At 54.1% G+C, this 8,554-nt stretch overlaps 1 pseudogene; it reads right to left on the bottom strand.

Annotated features, from left to right (window-relative positions):
• LOC102425203 overlaps positions 1-190 on the bottom strand; it is a 510-nt pseudogene extending 320 nt beyond the window's left edge.
• Positions 191-8,554: the final 8,364 nt, after the last annotated feature.

Here is an 8,554-nt window from a genome sequence, read left to right as displayed (position 1 = left end):
AATGCTGCTTCTCGTTTGTCATTTGGGTTCAACCCACCTCTGGATAGCCACCACGGAAGGCAGATTTTGGTAGACTTTGAAAAACTTGTTTCACTTGAGGCTCCATATGCTTCATGGCTTGCAAAACGTAATGGCCTGCAAATCCTGCAGCAGCAATGGTCAATCCAACGGCTACCACTGGACTGGCCATGGCTCCGGCTCGGCTCCCCTGCCTCCGCCAAGAGCACGGTTCATCCCAGCCCGAAAGGCCGCGGCCACCAGCTCCCCTCCGCTACCAGAAAGCGAGGGCGCCACCAGTGGGGTCCCAACGTCCACGCTCGCTCGGGCGCCCAGAACTCTCAGTAGCGGTGCCGCGACCTGGGCCGGAAAACTGTCATCTCCTTCATTTATTAACAGCTGCTAGAGATATAACAGAAAAAGAGATTTTCTTGATCATATAAGGTCGGGAAATGCTGAGTTAAAGTTGGACATGTTTTGGGGGGGTTTCATAACATTTTCAGAGTTTTTAACACATGAGAGTGCAATGTGACTCTCAAAGAGAACAGCATTTTCCAAACATATCTGACTACAGAGCCCCCCTGTGCACACGTTCCCAGGACCGTGTTCTCAGGAGCGCTGACCCGGAGCGTTTAGAACGTCATAGGCCCCACGTTCACACTTCATTCTTGATGGGTCAGTCCAGGACCAGGAGAGGAAAGAAGGGAGTGTATTTCAGATCCACAGAAGCAAAATGTGGAGAAGTATGGGACCTTGAAGTAATGTTTCCCTTGCTGATTCATTTATGTGCAAGAACGTGTTCGAGGGAGGGACATTTATGCACAAACATCACAATTCATACGTGGGAGAACTGAGAATGGAGCAACGCTGGCGTCTAAGGGAGCAATCGGGTCTGCAGAAATGTTGCTGCATGAACGGTTTACCCACATTCAGGTGGAAAATCCAATTCACCTACGAGGACACTGCATGGCCAGGCAAGCGAGATTAACTTCATGTTACTCAACATCACTGTAGTACTTCCCCTAAAAAGGATAGTTCCAGAGGACAACAGCAACAAAAAAGCCCTGGCTGGTTTGTCTCAGTGGATAGCGCGTCAGCCTGCAGACTCAAAGGTCCCAGGTTCGATTCCAGTCTAGGGCACATGCCCGGGTTGTGGGCTCGATCCCCAGTAGGGGGTGAGCAGGAGGCAGCCGATCAATGATTCTCTCTCACCATTGATGTTTCTATCTCTCTCTCTCCCTCCCTTCCTCTCTGAAATCAATAAAATATATATATATATTTAAAAAAGAAAGCAAACATAAAGACCCTGTAGCTCTTAAAATAAAATTAATCAAGCCAACAAGGACAACGGAGAAAACAGAAGAACACAGGAAGTGTAGTTCCAGACAATGAGACTGTCCTCAGTGGAACAGAGCACGGTCGACACAAGGAATCCTGTTTTCTCCTTCGTGTCCCCAGCTAACCTGATGTCCGCTCGGCTCCCCGGGGGATCCGCCACAGAAAGAGTATGAGAACAGGGCTCCTTCCGTTCAACCAACACGTCTGATTGTCCATTTGACGCCCCAGAAACGAGAGGGACAGGAAGTGAAAAGGGACCCTGCCGTGGGGGGCGTCGCCTGACACAGACCTTACCCACCACCGTGGGGCTGGCGCTGGGAACCTGCTCGGTGCCAAAGCGCAGCCCGAGGCTCCCGCAACACCGCCCAGCCCGGGGTCTGTCCTTCCTGGAATAAACTAAGTGTTTAGGAAAGTCTGGGAATTACCAGATTTCTAAAGTGCCCTCCTTCTGCGAAGGAGCCTAACAGGTTTTCTAGGGCAACTTCCTGTTTTTGCCCGAGACGTTCATCCTGGGACCGTTTGCTGGGCTGCCCGGCAGACCCCAATGCTGGGCTGAGAGATCAGGCTCCCGGGCACCCTTGGGGTGCGGGGGGGAGCGGAATCTGAGAAAGTCAGAGCGGAGGGACCTCAGTGATGGCCTCTCTCACCCACCCAGCCCCCTCTGTTTACAGGCCCCAAACCATGACGCCGACGCCCACCCGATCCGGGAGGGAATGCGCTCTGCTCCCGCCTCTATTCTCGTGCCGTTTCCCAGGGCATCCGGCCAGAGCATCGCCATCCGTCATGCGGAGGATTTATGAGGCCCGGCGAGCCTTTGGGTTTCTCCACAGACCTAAACAGGAAACCCACACAAGGAAATGCCCTTTCTGTTTGCAGGCCGAATTCCCAGGATGCTTTCACCAGAGGGCCCGGGCTGGAGCAAAACCAAGGCCTGGCACAGCCGGTGCCCTCAGACCCGGAGGCAGAGGCGCCCTCCCCGCCCCTCGCCACCCACTCCCCAGGCCTGGGCTCATTGACTACGACGTGCTTCCCTCGGCCAAATCCACGTTGCTCCACTGGTCCAGCAGCTGACAAGGCGTTGGTCCGAGACACCACTTCTCGAGCCTCAGGTTGAGTTCAAGGCTTTGCTGCTCCGACCTGTGTGACATCAATGATCCTGGAAAAGCTCGGCACCCTCCCGCCCGCCTCCCAACATCCTTTCAGCATTTTGCTTCCTAAACCAGATGCCACATCCTCCAGGGATGCAGCCTAGCCCGTCGTGGCAGCCACTGAGTCTCAGAGCTCTTCTCTCCTCTGCTGCTCATCAACACCCCCGGCGCTGCCAACCCCTCCTCCCCGTCACCAGCCCATCTGCCCTGGCGGCACGCCATGCCAGTCCCGGAGGGCATGGCAATACCTTTCCAGCTCTCTGTGGAAGATTTGAAACCTCGGACAGAGACTGTGGCTCAGGGCCGGCCAGGAAGGAAGCGAGTTCTCAGCTCCCAGAGCAGAACAGCTTGCTGGTGACCCTGCTCCCCCTGCTCCTCCAGGCGTCCCCTTGGGCCGACACCAAAAATAGACTCTGTCCTCCTCCGTTCCCCCCTCCCCCGCCCCCGGGAAGAAGACATGCTTCTAGAAGCCACCGTATCCATCACCAGGGCCGGCTCCTTTAGGAACTGCCAGATGCTGGGAAGAGGATAATGTGTCATTTCCTCCAACAAACAGCCGGGACATCTGGGCATTTCCTTCGGAGCCAGCTCTTTGGGAGCATGTGACGCGGCGACAGGGAAGGACAAATTGCTCTGGCGTCCACGCTCAGGAGGCCCAGGCCTCGTCCAACACGGCGATGCCCGAATTTCGGGAGGAAAACGTGCCTGTGCTCTGTAGCCACACCTCATGGGACATGGCAGGTGCCAAGCAAGGCACTGGAGACAGGCCAGTGCCCTAAGGGACCAGCACCAGGAGCCAAGGACTGCTGGGGAGAGCACGGAGTCACCAAACTGTCCATCCGCCCCTCCCGCCAGCGGTCTCATAGTGAACCACACAGGGCACGGCCCTGGGACTTGCCCACCACCCTGCCGACCCCACTGAGTCTGAACCCCTGGGTGGGCATGGAGCCCAGCACCCTCTTTTTTTTAATTTTTAAATTTATTTCAGAGAGGGAGGGAGAGGGAGAGAGAGAGATAGAAACATCCATGATGAGAGAGAATCATTGATCAGCTGCCTCCTGCACGCCCCCTACTGGGGACCGAGCCTGCCACCTGGGCATGTGCCCCCGACCTGAACCGAACCTGAGACCCTTCAGTCTGCAGGCCAACGCTCTATCCACTGAGCCACACCAGCCAGGGCCCCAGCACCCTCTTCTGAGCCTCCCAGGTGGTTCTGATGCGCCCGCAGTCTAAGAACCCCTGACCCAGGCGAATGCACATACAGGTCCTCAGGAGGCAGAAGCAGAAGAGGTGGCGCGATGGCTGCCTGAGGAAATACTTTAAAGACCTCGCCGAGGGGAGGGGCGGGCCCTATGTATGAAGCTACCTGGGCGAGAGAAATGTCCTAGAAACAGAAATGAAGTGACAGCAACAAAGATGCAGATACAGCCTCAGCTCTTCGCCCATACTGTGCTAATGGCAGCAACGACTAGAATATGACCTAATGACATCAGAGTATATATTCACAGACTATTTCTCTGTTAAATAAAACGCACAATGTGGGTTCAATTATGTAAAATGTATGTGCATGTCAGCTGATATATAAGAATGTTGGAAAATTATGCATCACAATGTTAATAGTGCTCATTCCTGGATGATGGATAATTTTTATTTTCTCCTTTATATTTTTCTGTCCCCCCCCAATTCTTCCATGATAAATAGATATATTTATAACCAAGACAATCTTTTTCCCAATAAAGCGATAAGCTGGTTGGGTCATAATAGTCATTGAAACACATTGTAAGGCACGCTCCAAGAACTGCTGTCGCGCAGTAATTAGCACCACCTGTTACACTGGCTACCATGGGGCATGAACGCTGGATTCAGAAGCTCATAGAGATTGTTAAACTCCTTAGCTCCAGTTCAAACCCGCCCAGCAGGGAGCTGCAGGAAAGGGAGCCGGAGCCGCCCTGCCCTGCGCCCCCCCCCCGCCCCTCCCCGCTCTTGGCCCCTCCCCGCAGGAGTCTGGGTGCCGGGTGCTCTCAGCAGCCAGCGACAGCTGTCCCTCTGGACGGCTTTGTCCAGAAGCCCCAGCGCCTCTCGGCTTCTACACCCCTGCTTCCTACAGGGAGAGGCCCAAGTGCAAAACAACAACACGACAAACACAATGGACGAGCCCTGAGCAGCCTCCAAAGGAAGAAAAGACAATGGGAGGTGATGTAAGGGCCACTGAACAGCCAGTGACTCAGCGCTTCTGCGCCATCAACACCAGCTGCAGCGGGTGGCGGCGGCGGTGGTGGCGGTAGTGGCAGCGCACGGACAGCCACACACACACACACACACACACATGCGCTGTGTGAGCATCCCACCGCCTGGGAGGGGCAAAAATTCTGACTCCTGGACTGTGCTGCAGACAAGACACCGAAGCTAAGATTTCGGCTGCTGTGAGCCTGGCAGAACGTGTGAGGCTGCTGCTTATTCCTTCCGCTTCCCGGTCACATCTTCCATCCAGACTCCTCCCCTGAAGGTGCCGACACGGGTCCCTGGGGGCGAATTTCCCAAACGGATCCAGAGCCCACCTGCAAGCACAGCTCTGCCTCATCCTGACTCTCTGGACTGGGCGATCACACGATGCAATCTGGTCGGGCGGTACATTTCCGTGTTGGCTCCTGGGGAGACTGGGCTGGGGGAGTCATGGAGGGGCTGGGAAGGTTTTGCACAGACGACACGTGGGAGGGGAATCTGTCCCATGGGATTTTTTAAAATATATGTTATTGATTTTTTACAGAGAGGAAGGGAGAGGAATAGAGAGTGAGAAACATCGATGAGAGAGAAACATGGATCAGCTGCCTCCTGCACACTCCCTACTGAGGATGTGCCCGCAACCAAGGTACACGCCCTTGACCGGAATCGAACCTGGGACCCTTCAGTCCTCAGGCTGAAGCTCTATCCACTGAGCCAAACCAGTCAGGGCTGTCCCATGGGATTTTGACTCAGGCCATCACTCTGTCTGCAAATGAAGAGATGCATTTTTAAATTCAGCCTTAACTACAATTTGAGTCCTCGAATTAACCCTGTCCCTGAGAACCCTGCCAATGGGGCTGGTCCCACGGGCCCACCGTTAACCACCAAATCCGCACATCATACCAGCTCCCCTCATGAGAGGTTACCCAAAAGCCACTTAATTTTTAAAAATATTTCTTTCGTATTGATTTCAGAGAGGGAGAGGGAGAGAGATATAAAAACATCATTGATGAGAGAGAATCATTGGTCGGCTGCCTCCTGCACGCCCCCTACTGGGGATTGAGCCTGCAACCTGGGCATGTGCCCTGACCAGGAATCAAACTGTGACCTCCTGGTTCATAGGTCGATGCTCAACCACTGAGCCACACCAGCTGGGCTGGGTCTGTTATTTTTTGTTTCAGCCTCATTTAGGCACCTGATGCCATTCTCCTTGGCTGCTCCCCCAGCACAGATTCTCCCTCTATGACCCCTGCATCCCCGCACCGTCTCAGGCCACCTCGAACCGGCGTTAGAGTGTCTCCTGGCCCGTGCTCTCTGTCACAGGCCCTCACTGGTTGGTCCCTGCTCTCCGTGGGAGGACAGTTCTTTCCTAAAAGGAGTCCGTTTCCTCTCTCTCCACCTATTCCCACTGCCAAGGCTGCTGTAGCTTTCTCAGGGGTTCCCCCAACGAGACCTCTTCTCTTGCAAGACCTGATGCCAAAGAGGACCGCCCTCCACCCCAGCCCCGCCCCCCTCTGAGGGAGGGCGTCCAATGATAACTTTCCTCACCAACTCCCCTCTGTCTGTTTTCCTGATCCTTCCCTACCCCTTCTTGGGTGAGAGCTCTTAAGGGTTGTGAAAAACAACTTTCAGATATTGCCTTTGAAATTCTACATATGGCCCGCGTTACAACACACATGCCTCACATAAATGCACAGTGAGCCCTTAATACGGGGATAGGTTCCGTGCCTTTAAGCGAAACAACATCTAAGGAAAACAAATTTCAGATTGTGAGGCACCTCATCAACATTATAATGAAAGGACATGGACGGAACCAACTGCAGAGACAAAGACCGCAATTCCGGGGACCTGACGGCTGTACTGTCCAACCCAGCACCGGTGGGGACACAGCGTTGTCATCTACAAAGTGAAAACAGCAATGTCTGACCCTGTCACCACAGAAGCAGCGGTGGGATTTGGACAAGACCCGCTGGAGTCTGCGTGGGAAAGCCGTGCGCATCTTTTCCCAACGCCCAGGCTCCGTGATGTCACAGCAGGAGCCTGAACCCAGCCACAGTGAGAGTATTTACACCACGGGAATGAGCAGGTGCTACAGGCTGGGCCTTCTCTCCTTCCCCGCCCGGAGCTTGTTATTACACACTTACCAGCCTACCAGCCGCGCATGCGATTGCAAACGCAATAAATCTCACTGCTGCATATTTTCTCCGTCTGGAGCTTGCACTGCACGTAGACATATTCCCGGGCGTGGCCAGCCAAGCGGTGCTGAGGGGAGGACAATAGAGTTCGTTCTCAGGGCCTGAGGAAGCACCTGTTTTCTAGAAAAAGTAATTTACCAAAATGTGGGGGAGAGGAGTGGCCTGATTCCTCAGAGTGGGACCCAGCTGGGGGGCTGGAGTGGTCCCCGCAGGCCAGGCGGCTTCCCATTTGCAGGCCTGGACAGGTCTCAGCTCTCGCCGGTGCCCAGAAGCAAGGAACATGCACTCCAGCCCCACAAGCAGGGTGGCCTCTGCGGCCCCAGAGCTGTGCTCAACCCTCTGGCCTCTGCAGGCAGCAGAACCTCGGGCAGTGCAGGCCACTGCACAAGCAGGAAACAGGGGGGCTTCAGGAGCCGTCGGGGATGGGGGACGCCTTCCTGGGAGCTGGCCAGGCCGGGAGGACCTTTGTCGCCTGCCCCCGGTAGGCATCCAGTCTAGGTTATTGCTCATCTGGCTTCACATCCCAGTGCAAGGATGGGTGAGACTCGGAGGACAAGGCTCAGGGTGTGAAGGGCCAGTTCCTGCCTGTGCAATGATGATGTTCCCTGGAGAGGGTAGGGGACAGAGGGAGCCTGTAACTCATCAGCACAACAGCCCGGGGCAATGACCCAGTGCGTCCAGGCTCCTCCAGGAGCACAGAGGAGCTGGGGGGGGGGTACAGAGCCCTGCCCCCGCCAGGTGGACTGCGTCAGCACATCCCCGACCCCGGGACCCACCTGAGAACACCTCACCTTGATTCCTGCGGTAGGACAGCTTTTCCAAGCCGGTTCCACTCCCTGTTCTTTGTTTCTCCAGGTGTGTTTTCTTCGTGGACTCATTACCTTTCCTGAAATTAGGTCTCATTGGATTTGTTCTTTTTCTACCAGCCCGTATCGCCCCATTAACTTTCTAATACTGTTAGGGAGTCTTTCAATTATGTTAGAAATGAAGTCAGATTTGCAATTCTTAAAAATGTTTATTTAAATTTCCAGGCAAGTCCCCTTGACCTGGTTTCCTTTTGTCCTCTTGGGGCACAGAATCCCTGATGACACCCCCGGACTCACTGCAGGACCGAAGGACACCCGTGTCAAAGGGCAGGGAGCTCTGGAAACCGCGGAGGGACAGAGCCTTGGAGGAGCCATTTCTTTCCCAGGTCACAGATGATGTGGGGAGAGGTGGCCGAACACCAGCCTTGCTTGTTGTTTACTAAATATCAACTTAGGAGAGTAGAGGCATGAGGAAGGGGGGATTAAATTCTCATTTAAAGAAATGCATTTGAGCCCTAACTGGTTTGGCTCAGATGGAGCGTCGGCTTGCGGACCAAAAGGTCCCAGGTTCGATTCCGGTCAAGGGCATGTACCTTGGTTGCGGGCACATCCCCAGTAGGGGGTGTGCAGGGGGCAGCTGATCGATGTTTCTCTCTCATCAATGTTTCTAACTCTCTATCCCTCTCCCTTCCTCTCTGTAAAAAAAAACAATAAAATATATATATATTTTTAAAAGAAATGCATTTGCTTTGAATGTTGGGTAAACAGCCTCTCTATTAGAGAGTAGTGATAACTTATATATTTCAACATCCAAATTGAGAAAAGTGAAATTTATGAAGCCAAAAGC

The sequence above is a fragment of the Myotis lucifugus genome, unplaced genomic scaffold (assembly GCF_000147115.1).
Source record: "Myotis lucifugus unplaced genomic scaffold, Myoluc2.0 scaffold_510, whole genome shotgun sequence".
In the NCBI taxonomy this organism is placed as follows: domain Eukaryota; kingdom Metazoa; phylum Chordata; class Mammalia; order Chiroptera; family Vespertilionidae; genus Myotis; species Myotis lucifugus.
This window is presented reverse-complemented; position numbering and strand designations above follow the sequence as displayed.